Here is a 22,302-nt window from a genome sequence, read left to right on the forward strand (position 1 = left end):
TTAGGACTGTTGCACCATGCCAAGCCCATTCCCCAGGTGCTATCACCACGGATGCTGCGTTGGACCCTCATGTTATCGGCTTATGACTATGAAATTGAGTATCGACCAGCGGAGAAGCTTTCCAATGCTGATGCATTCAGTCGTTTACCACTGAGAGCCAGTAGGGCAGAGGAAGAGGAGCAGCGTCTTGGGGAAGTAGGGATGCTGGAAATGGCGCCGGAAGTAGCATGGAACTCTAGGAAGGTGGCAAGATTCACGTCAAGGGATAAGCTGTTGGCTAGAGTCTGCAATTGGGTGCAGCATGGGTGGCCAGAGGGTAAGCTGCCAGAAGAGTTTGCAGCGTTTGTGAGCCGCAAGCATGAACTGTCGGTGTACCAAGGTTGTTTGCTGTGGGGCAGTCGTGTGGTCATTCCAGAGCCAGCTCGACCGTATGTCATGGACATTCTTCACACAACTCATCCAGGAATTGTCAAGATGAAGGGGCTTGCCAGAGGAGCCGTGTGGTGGCCAGGAATCGACAGAGATGTTGAGCAGAAGGTGAGAGACTGTGCACGTTGTCAGGAATCCAGGTCTGCGCCAGCAGCTGCAAAGATTCACCCTTGGGAATTCACCAAGCGTCCTTGGACAAGACTACACATCGATTTTGCTGGGCCCTTCCAAGGCAAAGTTTTCCTCATTGTGGTGGACTCTCACTCAAAGTGGTTGGAAGTGTGCCGGATGAATTCCATGTCGACAGCTACAGTTTGTGCGAAGCTTCGTTTCCTTTTTGCTACCCATGGCATTCCAGAAACTGTTGTTTCTGATAATGGCACTGCCTTTTGTTCGGAGGAGTTCAGAGACTTCATGTGCCGGAATCAAATCCGACATGTGACCGTTGCCCCATATCACCCTTCTTCGAATGGTCAAGCAGAACGCATGGTGCGCGAAACCAAGGGAGTACTCAAGCGAATGGTTGGAGGCGATATCGACACACGTCTGGCTAGGTTTTTAATGACCCAGCATATCCTGCCTCATGCTACAACAGGCAAGAGCCCGGCCGAATTGCTAATGGGCAGGAAACTTTCAACTATGTTAGAGCGTCTGCATCCTGACCTGCAGTCCAGTGTGCAGCAGAAACAAGAGCAGGTGATGCAGCGCCGTAGCCAGGCAGTGCGACTGTTTGATGTGGGGGATCGAGTGTTTGTGCGCAACTATCTCTATGGGCCCAAGTGGTTGCCGGGCATTGTGGATGCTGTCACAGGACCAGTGTCGTACTTGGTCGTCACCAAGGACGGTCGTCGATGGAGACGTCATGTTGACCAACTCAGAAGTCGTTCTGCCAGCTACGCATTGGACAGTTTCGCTTCTGGGATGTGTGAAGAGGAGGAACCGCTGGTTGCTTCCCCGGCAGGGTGTTCCGGGCTTGGCATTCCTTCAAGCCTAGAGGACCCTGGAAGACGGGACCAAGGAGAAAGACTGGAGGAGGCTGCAGCGCCCAGTACCGAATCTGCTTCCTGTGGTGAGGACAGTGAAGCGAGTGCTTCCCTTCAAGTCCAGCGACCACAGCGCCAACGCAGCCGCCCTGCGTATCTGAAGGACTTCGTGACGTAGGGGGGAGGAGTGTTATAGCGGGACAATCTTTAGGGCCAAGCAACCCTGAGCTACCATGTGTCACGTGTTGGCGGCTTCCCCGCCAGTCTGTACCCTGCTACCAGCAATAAAGGACGTAACAATGGTGGAAAAAACAGCGCAAACTAAGACAGAAAACACAGAAAAGAGGGGAGACACTAAAGCGCTGACTCGCAACTAAGGTTTATTAGAAAGAACAGAACAGTAGCAAAGCACACATTTGGGCTAGTTGGTGTGAATTCATGGTGGAAAAAACAGCGCAAACTAAGACAGAAAACACAGAAAAGAGGGGAAGCACTTGCAAAAGCAATTGCAAACCTGCTACAGGAAACCGGTCTAAACATGCCAGAAACACAGACTTGGCCACGATATGAACAAATATATACACTTGAGCCCGGCACGTCCCAGAGGCAAACAGTTCGCCTAGACGCTTCAAACGTTACACTTGAAACGGGCATGTAACAAAGTTTCTGTATACTAAGAGCAAAGCGAGCGCAGCTGCTTCCTTTAAAATATCGCTCTCCGCCCATGTCATGACCCCCGCCGCTCAAACAAGCGCAATCGCCGCAAAACGAAAATGACAGTTATAGCAGTGACAATCGCTGGAGCGTTGCAAGAACACGCATAGCAACGAGGTTTCACTGCAGATGGAAACGGGAGCGCGAATGGCACACACACACTGCACGCACAGGACGCGAAACGTCCGCACAATACGCCGACGACCTCTCTAGCGCACGGCGTATTGAATCGCTGGTGAACGAACAGCGCGAAAACTCCTCAGAGGCGGCCTCCCGACGGCTCCGAGCAGTGACGCAGTAGACGAAATGCCCGCGCGATCGTGGTCGCCGAGCACGTTGAAATCAATGCACGCAACGAGAGTTTTGCAGCGAATTCCACCCGAGATACGAGTGAACGGCGCCAACGTCAGCTTGTGAACACGATCAAAAACTCGAGCAATTCAGGAAAGTACGCCTACGCCCACTGATCTCCACTAGTGGAGATCAGTGCCTACGCCGCATCCCAAATGCTACGCCGCGGCCGTCTGCTACCGCCCGTTTTGTAAACAGCAACTACAACGCCGGTAATCACACTTCAAGTATTCTACTGTACCGTTGCTAAGCCGCCTGGACAAGATTGCCTCCCAATCGAGAAAAAAAAAAAACCACGCGATTTCCTCCACACTTCAAGGTGGATGCCGCTGGCTAGGGCATGGAGGAAAGAAGGAAAGGATTGGTTTCCTTCCTCCATGTGCCAGGGTGTTGTGTGGAAAGTATAGTGAACTATAGTGGAAAGGGCCTCTTCTCTTTTTTTTCCTTCCTCCATGGCAGATCTAAAAACGTTGGGCAGAACTACAACTTTTGGCCAAAAAATAATATAAAAATAAAGCTGTGCGATAACTACGAATGTCGTAACATTAAATATCCTGTCTGTAAATTGCAACAAACGAGCAGAAGAGCATGTAAATGCAAAGTTTGCCCGAAATAAGAGATGGCTAGCTCTCCTATTGGCCAAGTAATGAACACTACAAAAACTAATAATTCGTGATTAACAGGCGCATTTTTAAATAAAAAAAAAATGTTGTTTAGACACTTTAAGAGGGTTTGTAATGGCATTTCAGAAAAGTAAAACCATTTATTGGCGTCGTGTGTCGTTGCGTTTTCACTACTGCGGCTTTTGCACACTTCGTTCGCGCCAAAGTCGTCTGCGCACACCATGGCGCACACACGAAGAGCGTTTTCGAAATTAAAAATCTCAGTAATGCCACTTCATGTTCCCGAAAAAATACGACTGTCCCGCAACAAGTCCAACAAGCGTCCATGGTGACATGACGGATTAACTCTATGGTGGTGGCTGAAGTGCAGCGCCGCCAGCTTTGGCAATCTACAGCCAACGTTGCTACAGCCCACTTCAGCCAGTATGGAAAGCCGAAGAGGTTACTGGGGGGCGCCAGTTTTCGTTAGTCGCGTGTTGATTTTGAAGAGAGCAATGACGCACGTGCAGCGCGCGCTGAGCGTGCCTCGTGCCTGCCCGGCGCCCATAGTAGCATCTACTTTGTGTGTGGCATCTGTACTCAGCACGCTACGTCTGAAGACGTTTTTTTTTTTTTTTTTCGCCGGCCGATGTCCGCATGTGCTCTGACGGACCAGCAGAAACGCAAGAGGCCCCAAGCCGAACCAGAAATTATTCCGCGCCAACCTGTGATGAACGTCTGAAAATGTACTTAAGCACTTCGAGCTGGACATGAGGGCTCACTGCACTAATCCCGACATATCCGAGACCCTGGCCGGTGTAGGGCCGCCGATGAGACAACACGGCTGCTGGCTCTTCAGGAAAGTCGGAGTCTGGAGCCGCTTCTCCGCGAACATCGGCGTCGAGCTCCGCCAGGACTTGCCCGATAAATTACTGCCCGTTTTCACATTCGTGCACCGTTGCCGCCCCAGCTCAAGCGGCTACGGTGAAGTGTGCGCAACACTCCTCGCAGAGCTGCTCGCGATTCACCGGTGCATCTACTCCGTGCACTAGAGCTACGCGGGCCAACTGTTCGGGCTCAAGCAGGAGGTGTTCTCCCCAACGCCGCCCTTGAACAATTCCACCTGGACGGATGGCGGACGTATGATGACGAGACGTACGACCTTATCAGTGTGGTGTTGGCCGTCTTAGTAAGGAGGGTCGAGTCCGTGCCGCCGTCTCCATGACCAAGAACAAGACCAAGACGCTTTATTGGACGGACACCGCATGCATATATATATATATATATATATATATATATATATATATATATATATATATATATATATATATATATATATATATATATACGATGACGTCACATTACACGAAATCCAAGACAATCCACAAAACCCAAACAAGAACTGAAAAGACATGAACCACAATACAACATACTCCCTTTCTTGGGGGAAAAGGATTCACAGATACATTAAAAATTGACACGAAAACAAGAAAACACACTCACTCCCTTGGAAAAAAAAATTCACAGATACATTGACAATTGACACACAAGAAAACACACTTATTCCGCTTATTGCCCTTATTCCACTTAGGAAAAAGAAACAATTCACAGATATATTGAAAATTGACCCAAACAAGCAAACATACTGCCCGGGGAAAAACAATTTGCAGCTACATTAAAAAAATGACACAAACAAGAAAACACTCTCTCTCTATACACACAAAGAAATATACATACAAGCACACAACAAGTCACTTTGAGACATTAAGCCCCACCTACTACACTGATCAGTTTGGCAGAGCTTTGGAGATTCGCCGCAAGGTTCCAGTTCTTCAGAGGTGAGCTGTGTCACGGCATTACTACACTAACAGCGCACTCACTTAGGAAGGTTGCAACACCAACAGGTACTGACCGCACCACTGCACGGTAGCTCTTGAGTCACAGTCAGCTGAGAGGCACTGCCATCTTCAAACAGCGTGTAGGGCGTGATGCGACTCTTGTCCTCCAAATGAGTGGCACTTACTATGCCAGTCTGACACCTCACCGAAACAGAAAATTGAGACTCAAAAAACACATCACAAAAGACACGTCCCTGCACAACCCTTCCAGGATGTCACCTGTTTGGGTACAAGGTAGGAACAGCGTCGGGCTTGAGGCACTTCTCCGGAAAGAGGCATGTGAGAGGACCCGATGCTAAGTGCAGCGAGCACACGATGCTCTCCTCCTGCTCTGTCGACACCCAGTCAAGCAAGTCACCACGGTCAGGACACTGTCGCACAAGGTCAATCCACTTGTGTGACGATCGGGTTCACGCTCGGGTAAAGGATGCAGCACAGTGTTGTGGGACCGCTGGAGGCCACACACGATGCAGCATGGAGCCATTGGAGGCACTGAATACTTTCGCTCTGTAGGAGACAAGGGCCGAGACGCGAAGGCTACCGTTTGGAGTCCGTGTGGACCCAACTGCTGGAGGACTGCTCCCAGTCCTACATCCGAAGCATCGGTAGTCACAACAGTGGGCAAATAGGGATCAAACATTTGCAAGACAAATGCAGATGCTAAAAGAACTTTCCGTAGGTTGTTATCATGCTCTACTTGCGATTTGCCATAGACAATGATATGATCTATGTAAAACAACACTCCCGAACAGTCCTCCAGAATTTGTGCCATGATCTGCTGGAAAGCAGAGGGCGCAGATGCCAAGCAGATGCACCCCCCCCCCCTGGAAAAAGTTCTGCGCACGCCCTTGCTTATCACAGCCATGTTGCGTGGACACTTGGCGACCATCGCGATCTCCTCCGTGAAACTACGTCAGTGTGACTTGACGATGGTCTTGGATTATGTCAAGTCGACCGCATCGCTGAAAGAGCTCTGCCTTCTTGATGTCCGCATCAAAGTGATCGACATCATCGTGCTGTTCAAGGTGCTCGGGTCCAGCAAGAGCGTTGAAATATTTCAGCTTGAGGTCAACACGGTAGGCCTACGAGGAGCGCAAGAGTTTGCGAAACTTCTTCAATGGAACAATACGCTGAAGTCAGTTACTCTTCAGAAGACGAGACTTCAGGCTAAAGGGGCAATGGCCATAGTGTCAGTGCTCGTGGAGAACACCACGATGATAGCATTCCGGATTGCAAGCAACGGCATTGAATCCACACAGACGCGAGCGTTGGCCGCCGCGTTGAAGACCAACAACTCACTTATGCTTCTGGACTTGCGTGACAATGCGATGGGTGCCGAAGGAGCGTGCGCAATCGCCGAGATGCTTACTGTGGACGCCAAGCTCAAAGAGCTGCTCTTGTGTTTCAATTCCATCTCAGACTCTGGAATTGTTGCCGTCACAGAGTCTCTACTTCATAACAAATCGCTGAAGATTATTTTTCTAGTTGCCAACGGCTGTCGCGAGGACGGGGTCAACGCGTTGGCCAGACTGCTGGCCAGCAATGAGATGCTGCAGCGACTCAGTGCCAGTCTGGAACCCACCGACAGTGACAGGAGGCCACTGGACGCCTTCACTAACGCCCTGGCATCGAACAGGATCCTCCGTGCTTTGCAGCTCTTCGTCTCGGGCTCTCCCACCATGGAGCAGCTATCACACGCGTTCCGGCTAACCAAGGCCCTCCAGTACCTGTGCATCTGCACGTCCGTACCCAAAGTAAGGCAACTGTGTGCCCGTTCTATCCAGGAGGTCGAGATCGACTGCAACATCAGCTTACAGGATGGGACGCGCCTCTTCGAGCAGACTAAGACCAACCAAGCAGTGAATGCCACCAGGAAGGGGATCAGCACCTTGTGCCTCGTCCGCATTTTTCAATGTCTTGCCAATAACAAGAGCATCTGGCGGTTCAGTGTCCCATGTAGACCCCCACGATGAGCGTTAGCAAGGCCATCGCCACCACTCTGGAGGTCGACCGGACGCTCTGCTGCATTACCTTAGGCCAGCCCTCTTACCACGAGGAGTGCATGGAAGCCATAAGTGCGGGAATTGCGACGAACCCTAGGATCCAGCTTCTGGGAATGCAGTACACGACCGACAGTGGTGCGGCGCTCAAGATTAGGGAACGCACCTGGCGCAACATGTCCATGATGTTGCAAGGCGTCGAGTTTGTACTGACTCACGCAGTGAACAAGATTGGAGCTGAGGCGTTCGAGTCGTACAAGGATCACGCATTCTTTCATCACGAACTGGGCAAGGCCGCAATAAGCAGGGGTCGTCCATCTGTACAAGAGTTGATAAGGGAGGCCGAGCGCTTCACTGAGGATAACTACTTCCGGATTACGGGGGTAGTGAACCAGGATGTCGAGTGCATTCGGCCAGAGTGCAAAAGCAAGAACGTGAAAATGTTCGACGAACTCAACGAGGACTTCTCTAAGGAAATGCTCTCATATCTTAGTGTTTACGACGTGAGGCTGTGAACTGCGGCGCCGATTTTTGTTTGTTGTTACACAATGTTAAGCTTATAAAGAGACCAGTTCCTTTTTTTTTACAGATGGACAAGTTTCATTTCCTTCTTGACCTTTTAAAGGAATAAAACGCTTGCTGCAGCTTTTATTTTGAAACAAGCTCCGGCTTTTGGTGTGCGTGTGGATGCGTGTGTGGATGAATGGATGAAGTGTCGTTGGTTCGAATCCCGACTTGAATTTATTGAAATTTTTACATAAAAATTATTTTTACGTAAAATTAAATAGGTTTATTATTAAATAGGTTAAATATTATTAAATAGGTTTCAGCGTGAACACCATCACGCTTCTGGTCCACCTACATTCTGCCTGCCCGTAGTTTTATCACAATGCTTGGATATTGCACCGTTGCTCTTGAGGAAACCTGCAAACTGCCTGCGTGGTAGCACTAGAATTCTTTGCTCATGTTTATGCTAGTGTGCCATCCTGAAGTACTGCCAGTAGTTAAAGTGTGTGCAGCAGCACATATTTACTTTTTAAAATTGTGCATGTTCCTGAACTGCCTTGTGATGGCATGTGCACTGCTTGGGGAGCAGCGTTTTTTCTTTCTCCATCCAGCATGCTCCTTCCTTTGATGTCAGATTTGCAGACATGCCATGATATACAATGTGAACTTCTGCATGTTTGTGATTTTTTTTTCTCTTGTTCCTATCTCTAGATTCCTTATGCATACTCTGAGAAGGTTGCTGGTCAGCACTGGTCAGTGATGCTAACTAAAATACAGTTAAAGGGCCCGCCGTAACGGCTCTGGCTGCTGACTGCAAGGTGGTGCAGTGAAATCCTGGCCACAGTTCGATAAAGGTGTACAAACTCCCGTGTATTGCGAGATGTCAGTGCACGTCAAGGAACACGTACATTCAGTCTAAATTAATCCGCAGCCCTCCACTAGGGCGTTCCTTGTTGCCACTGTGCAACTTTCGGGTATGAAACCCTGCGTGCCATACCACAGCAGTATGGCCGAGGGTCCAGTTATGTCAGAACGTTGAATATGTTTGTTTTCAAAATATTTAAAATTAATTACTAGCTCTATGAGTGCAGCTGTGCACAATGCTAGTGATGGCCAGTGTGCCATGCCTTTTGTTACCATGGAACTGGGCTGAGGCTACTAATATAAAGACATTTCAGCGCAGACACATCCAGCCGACAGTTTAGGACTATGGTTCTTGCATGCGATGCCTTGAAGGTGCACTAAACAGGATTTCTTGCAGTCCCAGTGTACATGCTGCGAACGTTCTAACAAACGCCCCGGCTCCCACATTTTTACGTCACCACGGAGAGTAAGAGGAGTCAGCCAACATGGTTGGTATGGTAAAAGCGTGTGGAGCAGCTTTCAGCCAATTGTGTTTCAGCTCCGCTGTGCCATTGGCCGAGTAATATGCATGCAGAGTGATCTTGGAAAATGTGTGGGCTGCTGTTTGGACTATGCACATCACATTAAGGAAAAGTACCTGAATCTTCGGCAAGTTCACTCGGATCCCTTCCGCAGGGTGTTTTGCATTCAGTGCATCGGAAAGATCATTCATTCTTCTCGTGAAGGCCTCTGTTCCCTCAGTGTGTTCCAGTCCTTCAACACTCCTCTGCCCTGTAGACCTGCAGGCCAATGGCAGTGCTCCGACTGAAGAGCTGCAAGTAGTGTTTGATGACACCACTCCCAACACTGAAAGCGTTGAAATTTATAAATTTTCGTGCATGTGCCCCTTGTACCTAACCTGCACAGCAAGCCGCACGTTCATTCTCTGCAAGTTCGTCGGTTTATAAATGACCTTTAGATGTTTCTTCTTCTCTGTCTCGAAGAGCAGTTGATAGTGACTGAAGTCAATACTGTAGTCTCCAGCCTGGAAGTATTGTTTTAAAAAAAAAAAAGTTGCAAATACAAATTTTCATGTCATTACCTTAAAAGAGCAGTGACACCAAATTTTATTCGTGTGTCATGTGTTTGTTATGATGTGCTGCACATTAGAAAACATGGACAGCTAACAAGATGCTGTTTCGGTTTTCGTTTTCAACAGCCGAACGACGGCTGTGACATAACAGATGCTTTGAGCTCGAGGCACAGAAAAACTGCAGTATGGTCAATACCTTCGTCTATTAATTCACACAAACTTTTGCGCAAGCCTGTTCAAGAGTTGGAATTCCAAAAAATAAATAATCAGGGATTATATCGTAGTTTTTGCATCACTCACGTGACCTAAAATCGTCTGCTTGTTCGGCTTTGCAAACGAAACCGAAACAGCATGAGAGAAAAAAAAAAGTCAATCACAGATTATTGAGCTGGCGTAGGCAAATGCCATGTTATGGCTCATGTATACTAGCGTCTTGCGCACCATTCCGAAGAAAAAGAACATTCAACCGAAAAAATTGGTGTCTCTACTTCAGCTGACGTATTATTAATGGAAGTGGGTTACTTCAGGCATACCTGGCCATATCTGAGCTTGAGCAGATGGTTCCGCACACATTTGTCTACGTGAGGAATGTCACACATAAAATGAAGGTACTTCCCCTCAGGCAGACAAGGATGCTGAATCTTGTGACAAGGGGATGCAATGTTGCCACTAATTCCCATGTGCTGCCACACTGAACGATTATTTCCAGCACCATCGCTGACCACCGATATGACAGTCGCTCCATACTTGTGCAGTTGGATAACTGTTTCCAACACAAGTTGCGCCAAAATGTTTCCAGGTGCAGCTCCTTTTGTGGCAAAGGTTGCAATAGGTTGCAATCAGTTTGCAAGCACAGGCACAAACATAAGAACAAGAGCATGATCTGCAAGCTCTGTGCTTCCTTCTGAAATGTCACCGCAATTGATGAAGCCGTCAATCTTATATGTCGACTTGCTGAAGTTGTACGCCTGGCGCAGTTTTATTTCATCTAATATCAGAGTGCCAAATCTTTGGCCACCCATTCTACCACCTAACTGCTTTTCTATTGCTTCCAAACAAATGGAGTTGAACCCAAACTTGCAAGGTATGCCTTTAAGGACTTGAGTTAGACAACTCATGGAGGGCAGTGGCATCATCTTCATGCCATAAATAAGCCTATAAGCTCGTGGGCTGGCTATCCTCAGCATTAAACAGTTTAGCAACCACTCAGCATTGTAGTGCATGCCACATGCTGACTTTGATTTCAGCTGCTTTAATGATGCCATGAATGCCAGGCGCTGCAAAGGTGGGAGATCAACCAGTGCTGTTTCAATTCCTTGGTCTGTAAGCTTTGTGCCACAACCTCGCTCTGTTTTTTCTCCCGCGCGGCAGTTGCTTGAAAAGCTTTCCTCTTCAAGTTCTGCAGCTTCTGGCCCTTCTTAGGTGCTGCCGTTTTCTTTACCGCTCGAACCTTTCTTCCAAAAACGCAAACAACACGCACAGATTAGCTGCTTCGACAAAACATAACAGTGTTTGTGATGAACAGCTTCCGACTTCGTCGGCTGTTCATCAAGATTTGTATTTACTCCTGCACAGATATTTAAGCCATCTGTTTCCAGCAGAATGTTCTCAAGGTCAGTGACAGAAGCTACAGTTTTGATCAGCTGCCTGTGCAACTTGTTGTAGCCGTTCACGAAGCAGCTACCATTTTCTTCCACGACAACAGCCTTGGGAATGACTAGACAACTTGCCGCTAGCTTTCTGCAGTAGAAAACAGCACACACCTTCCCAGTTATTTCGTCCTGTATAGATTCATGTTGCCACTCCATAAATGGTAGAGTCGCAGTCGCCAGGTCACCAATCGCCAGTGCAGTCAACATAGTACTGGTTTCTGCCGAGCGGAAAAGAGGCATCAGCAGGCTGACTGCCTCTACGCAAGGCTCGCCTGAGGAGGACGAACTGTCGCTGCAAGGATCTTCACACTTATCAGTCTGCACGACAGCACGCGTTTTTGGTGACTTCCATCTGAATTTCACAATTTTTGGCTTTGAGATTCGGTCTGGCAGGCCGGGAAAGAGTCGAGGGACGGCACCATGCACTAGCGACCAGTTCCCACGGGGAATTCGGACCTCTTGCCCATTCACAACGTGCTTGTAGTCCTTGATAATATCTTCATGCTCAAAATGACACTCACATATCATAGACGTATGAGAGAGCTGTTTGTCCTTCGGTGCAACATCTGCTCCCACCTTTTAAATTCGCTTGCATCGCGAGGCGGTTTGAAAAAATGATGACCGGTGGCATCGTTTCTGTTGCCACTTGTGCAGCCGGGCGCAAAGCAGGATGGCATGTGTACCTCTCGCTTGAAGTCACCAAGTGCACATATTTCACCACAAACACGTTTTCACAACACTAACAGCACCATCACATGAAAAACCAGCTTGAAAATCTGACTAGCCTGTCGTACCTGCAGCGAGCGAAACTCCCGCGGCAGCAGACGATGTGGAAAAGCTCGACTGCAGTGCCACTAGTTCCTGTGACCGCCACTTTAGCCACCTTCCGAGCGGAGCTGCGAAACAAACTTTCTAGGAACGTTGGCTCCCACATCGTACAATGGCGATGACGATGGGTAGCTATGGGGCAGTTTCGGTTTGTACTTGAATCCAACGCACATGCGATTTTGAGACGTATTTTCCCCGAAAAAAGGTGCGCGTTGGAATTGGGTAAATACGGTACTTTCACAAGGCATACTTGCCAACGGCACTGTAAATGTGTACTAAGTTCATGCCAATTCTGGCTTGGGTGCCGACATCCCAGATGTCGCAGGGGGATTTTGTTTTGAAACCAGAAGGCCTCAAGACAGCCGAAGGACTCAAGGGGCGGACAGAGGGAACAGAGGAAATTTGCTCTGCATTCGTAGAGAAAATTCTATGCAACTATTACGTGCAACGAAAAATGGTTGTCATAGATGTTCATGTCGTGAAAGCTCCAAGGACTCCCCTATTGGAACAGGAGTTCTGGTAGCTAAAGCGCTGGTCATCACGCACTTTTTGGTCATCACACATAAAGACAACAATGCAAAAATGTTCCCAGGATTGCCTAGGAACTATGTGTGGAAAGTATAAGTGTTTGTCTGAAAAGGTGACCTCATGCAGAGTTTTGTTCCCCATGAGGCCAGCAATTTATAAGGAACTCCGCTGCCTCAGAGCTCAGGGCTTATTACAAAAGCAGTCATACACACTGGTGCACACCAAATGTCCCCGTGCAAAAGCCACCAGAAGATATATGGCTCTGTATAAACCTGACCAAACTAAACCAGTCAATTCAATGAGGATTACATGTCCTTCATTCAAGTTGCCAAGTATCTCTCCAAGCTTGATGCCAACTTTGGTTTCTACCAGATAAAGCTAAGTTCTGACAGCCAGGAGTTCACTTTAAGACCATGTCCATGCCTTCCATACCAACAGAATGGGCTGACATCAGAGACTGCTGGTTAGGTGTCAACGGACCCATACCCAATTGGCAATCCTTTTTAACTTGAGAAGCAACAACCACACAGAATCAAAGTCAACAGCCTTGCAACTGCCATGAACAAGTGCCTTTAGCAGCACAGCATCTACTGCTTTCATATTTCTTCCCTGTATAAATTAACTTGACAAAACTATTCACCATTACTGAGACCAGTCATGCAGAAGGCATCAACTGAACACTCTTAAAGGGGTCATGATATGGTCTACCAACAAGTCATGCTTTTACATTGCATCTACTAGCCACAGCATTATTATGCACACTTAAAAAAGAAGTAGGGCCCTACATACGCATTTCAGCTAGAACAGCCATATTGAAGCAGCCAGAGTGATGTCATAAACTGACAGCACCGTCGCCTGCTGTAAAACTGCCGCGCACACGGTCAGTGAGGTGAGATGCTGCTCGCTCCTTATGCAGTGGCTTCTTGTTCTATCTAAGAACTGTTTCTCATCATTGTACTCTCTGTTGCACTCTCACATGTATGTGCAATCCTGAGGTCCCCCAGAAGGTGCTGGATTACTGGAGAGCACAGCCAAGAGCAGTGCAACAGGAAACAATTCTTCAAAGGCACTGAAAAGCCATTGCACAACAGACGAGTTACAGCTCGTACTTTTTCAAATGACGATGAGATGGTGAGTTCTCTGTTCTGTTCTAACAGTTCAAAGAACTGTTAGAACCCCAATCTAAATCCCTCACATTCTCCACGGTGGTGTCCCTTGGCCCGACATAAAACACAAAATGGTGCTTGAAACCGGGCTGCAGCTTCCTCAGTCCTGCCACGATGCTCAGAACCAAAGAGGGCGGCCACTTCCCGGCTCTGAACAAAAGCCAGTGCTTGCATGCCGCGAACACAGCACGCATGGTACCGGTCCACAGCAAGCATCTCCAGGTTTGGCTCTCGCTGAGCTGTCAGGAAGAGGTGCTAGAAAAATAGGCATAATTTTGATCAGGTGGGCTGTACGAGCTATGTAATTTTTTAAGGAAAGAGGCACAGAAAAATGGCAAGGTTTTTCAGGCCACTAGCACACACCTGTCATGCATCAGTAGCCAGAGACAAAGCAGGTGCAGTTTCATCACATGCAGATGAAAAGAGGAAGTTCATTGAAAGAATTATTCCAAATAGTAACTGCGTGGATGCAAAACTATAGGGCGCAATCTTTCACCCATACAATGGCTTATAAAGACTGCTGATGCATACAGCTGCAGACATAAGAATGTGAACAGAGTTGAAAAGAACACCAAGGTCAAAGTGAAGTATGCCTATATCGACTGATTACTGTGTTCTAATAACAAAACAGCAACATTGACTGAATAGAGCTTTCATAAGCTGGAAATGGCCAAGAAACTAAATACAGCTGTCACTGCCACAGGCCATTTCCCCCTGCCAACTGCAATGATATCGATCCTTCTTTTTTATATCTTCTTCAGGCACTGTGTCCACATATGCAAACATGACTGCAACGCTATCAAATCTCGTCTATACAAGCAAAAATTTCCACAAACACGGAGGATGAAATTAAATGTGCTGAAGTCATTTGCGTAGAGAGATACCACGACATGTATACGGAACAAATGCCGGAATTCATTTATTTTCTTAATGGATGCTTTTGGTTACAGTAGATTTGCGGCTTTTCTGGCAAGTAGCAATTTTAGTTTGCTGGTTTTGCAAGCATAATAGCTATAACTTGCCTAAAATGCATCGGTTTGTTTACATAATCACAGCTGGGTTTACTTGTAATCTACGTGAAAGCAAGAAAGCATGGAGTGGGGCCACAGCACATTCACAAAACCAACAAGGTTGCACATGGAGTGATCTGCAGGCAAATTGATGTTGACTTTATTCTCGGTACACAAGGGCCTGATATTAGAACAACACATGCCTAGAGGAGGCAGTGTGACTATTTACATTCAGTTCAGGGTCAGGGTCAGCTCGAGCCTGCTATTCGCTGGAAATGGCACTGGCTGCCAACAACAGTCTCCGTCGCGACTATTCTGCGCCACAAACTGCTTCACAGACTGTCAACTATTGAGGAAGTGCAGTTTTGGGGCATCCCACATTCTTTGTATTCGACCATCCTCACACCACCGAGTTTGCTTGAGTTTGTCCTGCTTCAAAATGTGTAATGAGGTCCCACAACAACAAAGGTCACTCAGGAATGTATGAACAATGCTAACCGATTTGAAATAATAATTTTTCCTCACAATATATAGGCACTTGCCAAGAACTGGCAAACTTAAAAGAGGGCTGTGTTGAGTACTAGCAATGTAATTATTTTAGTACCTTGATTAAACCTTCTGTAAAAGAAATTTAAAAATCCAGCTCCAGCTTACCACTGAATGCACCTTATATCTGCGTACACAAAGAAAGTGAAAGTGTCAGAGGTGCTCCTGGAAATTAAGGTTAGGTACGCAATACTGCTGAGAAGAAGCAGAGGTATGTAAAAATGATGACATGTATGGAGACTATAGAATCGAGTGGCTATCAGATGATTTCTAGGACAAGCAACATAAAACAAAAACGACAAGAACAACTCTGCAAAAGCCATGCAAGCTGTCCAGCTTCATTGCTGTCTGCTGGCAGTACACTGCATTGGTAGATCTGCAACACTGCTTCGAGAACAATGTGAACTATCCTAGGCTATACATAGCTTGGTCATGACGTCATGTCATTGAGATCGCTGCTACGGCGGTCATGTTTACAAACAACTTGGCTGCCACTCATGCTTCAAGGTGCGGATAAACAGATGCGTTTTGTGCTGCAACCAGCTCCGCTCTCTGTGCGTGGAAATGCCTTCTCTTCTGAATGCACAGGCCTTTCACAAGGGCTAAAAATTGCAACTGATCGTGTCAGTGCACGTTCAATGCAAGGAAAAGGTTCGACAGGGCAAGAAAATTGGCCCCTCATGACTGGAAGCCGAGAAGAGCGCAGGCGTTAGCCTGTTTGTGGATATTAAATACACACATTGTCAGCTACTTTGCTACTGTCGATTGAAAGTACACAAATCAAAGTAATCGCACAATTCCTATGTTAATGCGTAGGTGAGAGCTTGTCAGCAATGCAAGCTCAAGGAAAGCGAAGTTCTACTTTAGATGTCAGTGGAAAACTTTCTTTACTTTTAGGCTCTTCGAGCTGGGTTAACTCATCTCGAGGCGTTAATGTTGCACTGCCAGTAAATGTTAGTTCCTTTTTTGCTGCAAAAAAAAAGGCAGTTCACAAAAACATGTATTTCTGCCGTCAGCTGTGGACGGGATGAAAAAAGACCAGCGCATGGCTAGGGTGCCCCGACATTGTTGCGGGAAAGAATACATTTGCAGTTGTTTACACAAGCGAAGGGAACAGCTCTGAGCGGCACCGAGAGCACAGCCAGAACTTCGTTGTCGTCTTCGTCTCCTTCCACTAGTTCAATCGCTCATTGTCATCGTCTACCTGCTTCAATATGGAACGATGCATCAAGGCACCCTATGCACGGCTTAGTCGGCGCCTCTGCTACGTCGGCCTTCACATGCTGTTTTTGCATGAGCCTCAGCTTGCCTCTTGTCACTGTGTATTGTCTCACTGCATGCTGGCGTTATGCGAAATCTTCATGCTTGGCACCAAGCATGAAGCGATGGGGCCCAGTCAAGCTTTGTCTCCTCTAGCTACATTGGTGGTCACCATTTCAACAAAAAACATCCAGTTAACCACTGGCGCTTTCCTTGCTTCACCATTGTCACATACGCGACAGTCGAAATTGTGAACTTACTTGTTATGAACAATGCACCCCATACTTGATGGTAGCGGTTCTTGTGGTCAAAGTTGGCACGTTAAATGCGCGCCACACGCAAGCTCTATCGCTCTGTTCAGCGCGGCTTCGTTCACTCGCACAGTGAGAATATTTCTGTTAGTCGGGTGTTTCCTACTGCAGCTATTGCTGCGCTTGGACTGCCGAAATATAGCGTGCCACCGTGCTGAAATGATGTGGAATGCATACTGCAGGAGCTAGTGGTTCATCAACATGGTGGAAGAATATCCTAGAATTCCTTTCACTGACATCAGTGCAAGCTATGAATAAGTAGTACAGGACAATTGTGGAATGTAAAACACGCTTACGTCAATGTTGAGGATTGTGGCACCTAGCCTGGAAAGGTGCCGCACCAGAGAAGCCTGTTCAGGTGAAGGCGGTCAGCCTCCTTCTCATGCCCCAGTTCATCCCCTCGAGGCACTATCTTGTAGACGAAAATGTGGCTTGCGTACTGCTTCCCTTCTGCCACAATCTTCTGCATAGAAAACATTGGATCATGAGCAGTGAACACAATTCTTTGTTTTTGCAAGACCATTTTTACATCGGGAATGCAGGAGAATGCGAAGTGCAAGCACGTGTTTTCCACATCTGCCTCTTCAGCACTTTCCAGCATCAATGACATGCACAGACTGACAGCTGCCAGCTTTATTTGAAAGTTCTATACAGAGCGAGACCTACATTTCCAAAGACAAGTACGACACTAAGCTGCACTTCCACAGCATTGCGAAAGCAAGCTCTCACATTGCGGGTCACCAAACTACACAAGCATACGTGAAAAATGAACTGCTCCAGAAGGAGAAAGGTTAGCCCTATCTGCACACTGTAGCAACTTGTAAACCAAGTACAATCGCGGACCAAATGTGTACTTTGCTTAAAGGAATTTTATCCTCTGTCGTCGATTTCGAACAGCAAAGCAGCATGCCCCTAAACACAAAACAGATCCCACGCACTACCCAATGCTTCACTTCCAGACTACAAAACGCGGCATACCATGACGAACATCAGTAACAGTGGCTTACCTCGAGGCGTGCAACGATCGTTGACACTGTATTGTTGTTTCGAACGAACAAATCGTTTCCGCCGACGTGAACACCAATGAAGTCTAATTGAGGCCGAAGGCGAAGTCCCCGGACAAGACCCGGCAGCGTCTCCGTCGTGGCTCCACCGAAGCTAAAGGTGACGACGTTGGCTCACTGGCGTCCCAGAACCCTCCTCGCAGCGCCGCCTCTCCTCCTCCGCTCCCCTCCTCCTCCTCTTTTTTTCTCCGTTCTCCTCTTTTGTTTTTTTACGGCTGTTGGGCTCTTCGGTCTATTCCTCCGGCGCACGGTGTGCTCCGGCGAGTCTGCCTCTGCGCCCCGCCGCCGCGGTTTCTTGCGGTTCTGTCGTGCAAAACCGCGATTCTGCGCGTGTTCTGGATCACGCGGTCTGTGTTTTTCAATATTTTTCGTGTTTTATAGTTTAATTTCTTTATTATTTTGTTTCTTTTCATACTTGCATTTTTTTATTTCTTTTATTTCACTCACGAAACCCGTGCGTTCACTAGATGTGCCTTTTCTCTAATATTTTTCGTGTTTTATGATCTAATTTCTTTATATTTTTGTTTCTTTTCATACTCGCAATTTTTTCTTTTGTTTTATTTGACTCACAAAACCCGTGCGTTCACTACATCTCCCTTTATTCATGCTCAAACCGTGTACGTGGCGGAATGGCAGCGACTAAGTGCCAAACGCCCTGGTTCGATTCCCAGTCTCTAAAGTTTTTTTTTCTTTGCCGGAACTCGAACACACTTGCTAGCATTCCCTGCTCACGATAGTATGAGGCATTAAAGGCTTTCGCCTTAATAAAGCGATTCTGCTCGTATTTTCTTTCACAGCTGTTCTGCTCCTGGCGAGCTTCTAGGGCGGCCGGCTCGCGATTTTCGCGTTGCCCTTCGAGCCATTTGTGTGGCCGGCACGTTCCTCGCGCAAAGAAGGCGACTGCGCACGTACTTAAAATGGCGTTAAAGGGCGATTCACTCGACGGTCCGTTCGCCCGCGGCCCGCGCACTACCTGCTCTCATTCCGTGATATTCTCTCGTATTACCGAGACAAAAGAAGGGAATACGCACCCCCGCTCCGTCCCTCACCATAGCTCAGGCTGCACATTGGCGACAACTACAAACCCGGACTGCTCAATACCCAATACTGCTGCATGCCCGATACCCAGACCAATTCTCGTCATCATGCAAACTTTGCGGCAAACCAGGAGAATTCTTACACACCCTCCTCACATGCCCCACCTTCCCTCATCCCCCATCACCAACCGCGGCGGAGTCTTACTGGGAGTCTCTTCTGACCAGAGCGCCGGCGCTCACCGAAGGATTACGCTCCAGGGGCTATCCTTCGCGTTGTAAGGGTGCCTTTTCCTCACATTGAGGAGGCACCCAAGTGCCATGTAGGGGGCTTCGCCCCCACGATTTACATCATTGGCAATAAACGTTTTCACCACCACCTACGTGTTCATGCGTCAGCACATTGAGAGGCGCGCTGACCAGGCCTCGGGCCGACAGCGCGCCTCTCAATGTGGTGACGCATGAACACGTAGTGCGCGGGCCGCGGGCGAACGGATCGTCGTGTGAATCGGCCTTTAACGCCATTTTAAGTACGTGCGCAGTCGCCTTCTTTGCGCGAGGAACGTGCCGGCCACACAAATGGCTCGAAGGGCAACGCGAAAATCGCGAGCCGGCCGCCCTAGAAGCTATGAAAGAAAATACGAGCAGAATCGGTTAATTCAGGCGAAAGCCTTTAATGCCTCATACTGTCCTGAGCAGGGAATGCTAGCAAGTGTGTTCGAGTTCCGGCAAAGAAAAAAAAAAAACTTTAGAGACTGGGAATCGAACCAGGGCGTTTGGCACTTAGTCGCTGCCATTCCGCCACGTACACGGTTTGAGCATGAATAAAGGCAGATCTAGTGAACGCACGGGTTTTGTGAGTCAAATAAAACAAAAGAAAAAATTGCGAGTATGAAAAGAAACAAAAATATAAAGAAATTAGATCATAAAACACGAAAAATATTAGAGAAAAGGCACATCTAGTGAACGCACGGGTTTCGTGAGTGAAATAAAAGAAATAAAAAAATGCAAATATGAAAAGAAACAAAATAATAAAGAAATTGAACTATAAAACACGAAAAATATTAAAGAACACAGACCGCGTGATCCAGAAGACGCGCAGAATCGAGGTTTTGCACGACAGAACCGCAAGAAACCGCGGCGGCGGGGCGCAGAGGCAGACTCGCCGGAGGAATAGACCGAAGAGCCCAACAGCCGTGAAAGAAAAAAAGAGGAGGAGGGGAGCGGTGGAGGAGAGGCGGCGCTGCGAGGAGGGTTCTGGGACGCCAGTGAGGAAATTGCCACGACGTTACCGTGCTCTGCAGCGGGATTCGGACTCGCTCCAGGAACTTCACCTGGCTGTCGCCAACGGCAACAGACCGCGCACGGTGCCCGACATGTTGATCTTCCCGCTGCGCTGACGACAAAGGCAAAAGTGGCAAAAGAAAAATCCTGGTGACAGGTTAAACCCAACTAGGGGCATCTTCGTCTTCTTTTTTTGGTACTTTCAAAACCAACGTTTCTAGATAAAGACAGTTGGGAAACTTGCTCCGGGTATGCGGCCCCTTTCTGTCGCCGATTTCATCTCAAAGAGATGCGAGCGCCATCTCTCAGGTGGTGGGAGTACCGCGTTTGTTTTCCCATGGCCTCCGTGACCAGCTCAAGAAACGGTACCTTAACATCGCTTTTGTAGATTATGTTTTCTTTCTCTCAGTCGCAACAACATCAAAAACAAAAATTCAGGGGGCGCTTTGGCTCCCTAAAGTGCTGCAAGGCGAAAGCGTTTCCTGGCGCACTGTTTGTTTTTATTTATTTTTTCACATTTTGTTTTCCCTCTTTCTATTGGTTTTTATTTTTGGATCTTATTTTTATTTTCTTTTTATTTTCGTTTATTTCCTTATTTCTGTTTTCCCTTTTCTTGACCTTATTACAAGCTTTATTCCTTTTAATTTATTTATGAAACCCATGCATTCACTAGATGCGCCTTTATTCGCGCTCGAACCTTGAGCCTTCGTGGGCTTCGTGGAAGAAGCCGTTCTGTGCGGTTGTGAATCAACATGCTCCTTGCTGGGAACAGCAACGTTACTTTAGTAACGTTGGGGAACAGCGCATCGGCCGTTGGCCGAGGTCTTCCGACGTTTCAGGACACTACGGACTCGTACAACGTTGTCCTTCCCCGATTGCCTACCGGCAATGTTGTCCTTAATACCGTTTTCCTTGTTGGCCGAAAGTTTACTTCGGCTAATTTTGCGCTCGATATAGTGTGCATGTTGTGAACAATATTTATGTTGAATATTAGGGCTGTGAAGCGTCTAGAATTTTAGTTAGAGGCGTTCAAAAACCCCTGTAGCAGACGACGCAGTCCCCTAGCGGTGAGCTGGACAACTAACAAACCTGACCGGAAATGGCGCGCCATTGAGACACCGGCATCGCCGGCTTGCCAGTTTCAGGCGTTCAGAAGTGAGTGAGCGCCCGTTGTCAGCCCTTCTTCTGGCGCGTTTCTGGCTGTTTTCACCGCGAAGCTCGATGGTCTCCGAGAAAAATAAACTGCTGGCATCATGTCGACGAAGTGCGTGGCCGCGGAAAGCACAATGTGTACCTCTCGGCCACTGCCCTTCACCCCCGATCTCGAAAGCTGGTGTCAGCTGTCTGGAGCTCAGGTTTTAACGTGAATTCCTCCCTCCTCAAAAAAGATAATGGTGGGTGACTGACGCTTCTGTCTCGCGCTAACCCCTTTTGTGTGTTGGGCATCATGCATCAGAGCACGCACGTGTTTCTGGCCCGATCGGCAAAGCATGACACGAACCAAGAGGGTTATAATTGGGAGAAGAAAGGCTTCGAGGCGTCTCTAATCGGGAGAATAAAGAACACGGGGGGCACTCGTCACAAGCTAGCTTAGCTGGTTCACAAGCTAAAGTGAACGGCTTTGCTCATCGAGCAACGCCCTTTTGACGTCACGTTGTTTACACCAGGCAGAAGTCTAAGGAGAGGTCTGCTTCTTCTGAAAAGGAATAATTATATGCACGCGTTTATTGCAGGTACAGCTCTGCCCAATGCGCAGTATGCCTTCGTGCGCCCAGTGTATCCTGGAACGCCACACGAGCGTTACAGAAAACATCGAATTTCTTACTGCCTCACGCCGTTCATACTTGAGGTCGATTAGAGGAAGCTTCAGCATTACCATCCGAGGCACGTCTCCAAGACCTCAGAGACCTGAACGCATGTTATTTGAATGATAACATTTTCAAACGAAGACAACCCGTAATTTTGATTGTATGGTCTCAGTCGATACAGATGCACTGCATGCCTATCGGCAATCTGCGTGGTAGGCGTATACGGTCGACTGGGGTCCGGCAACCATGCCGTTCTGTCCAGCTGTGTGGTTAGAAAAGATCTGAAAATTTTTGCCGTCTCTGCAGTACACGGCCTTTAAGTGATTCTAGGTAAATACAGTAATGAACGCAGTGCATAAGTCTTTGTTCATATGAACCGGCATGTATTTTG

At 47.8% G+C, this 22,302-nt stretch overlaps 3 pseudogenes across 1 annotated transcript; 1 reads left to right on the plus strand and 2 right to left on the minus strand.

Annotated features, from left to right (window-relative positions):
• Positions 1 to 1,775: 1,775 nt before the first annotated feature.
• On the minus strand, positions 1,776 to 10,256 carry LOC149367683 (uncharacterized; annotated as a pseudogene).
• Positions 3,423 to 7,778, plus strand: LOC149367684 (uncharacterized; annotated as a pseudogene).
• A 2,466-nt stretch (positions 10,257 to 12,722) lies between the features above and the next one.
• LOC149367685 (uncharacterized) lies at positions 12,723 to 21,982 on the minus strand (annotated as a pseudogene). The gene is made up of 3 exons (XR_016289265.1): positions 21,929 to 21,982; positions 17,018 to 17,184; positions 12,723 to 13,849 (listed from the first exon to the last, which is right to left on the minus strand). The product of XR_016289265.1 is annotated as an uncharacterized LOC149367685 (transcript).
• Between the last annotated feature and the right edge of the window lie 320 nt (positions 21,983 to 22,302).

The sequence above is a fragment of the Amblyomma mixtum genome, chromosome 1, assembly GCF_055824585.1.
Source record: "Amblyomma mixtum isolate Tamu chromosome 1, ASM5582458v1, whole genome shotgun sequence".
NCBI lineage: Eukaryota > Metazoa > Arthropoda > Arachnida > Ixodida > Ixodidae > Amblyomma > Amblyomma mixtum.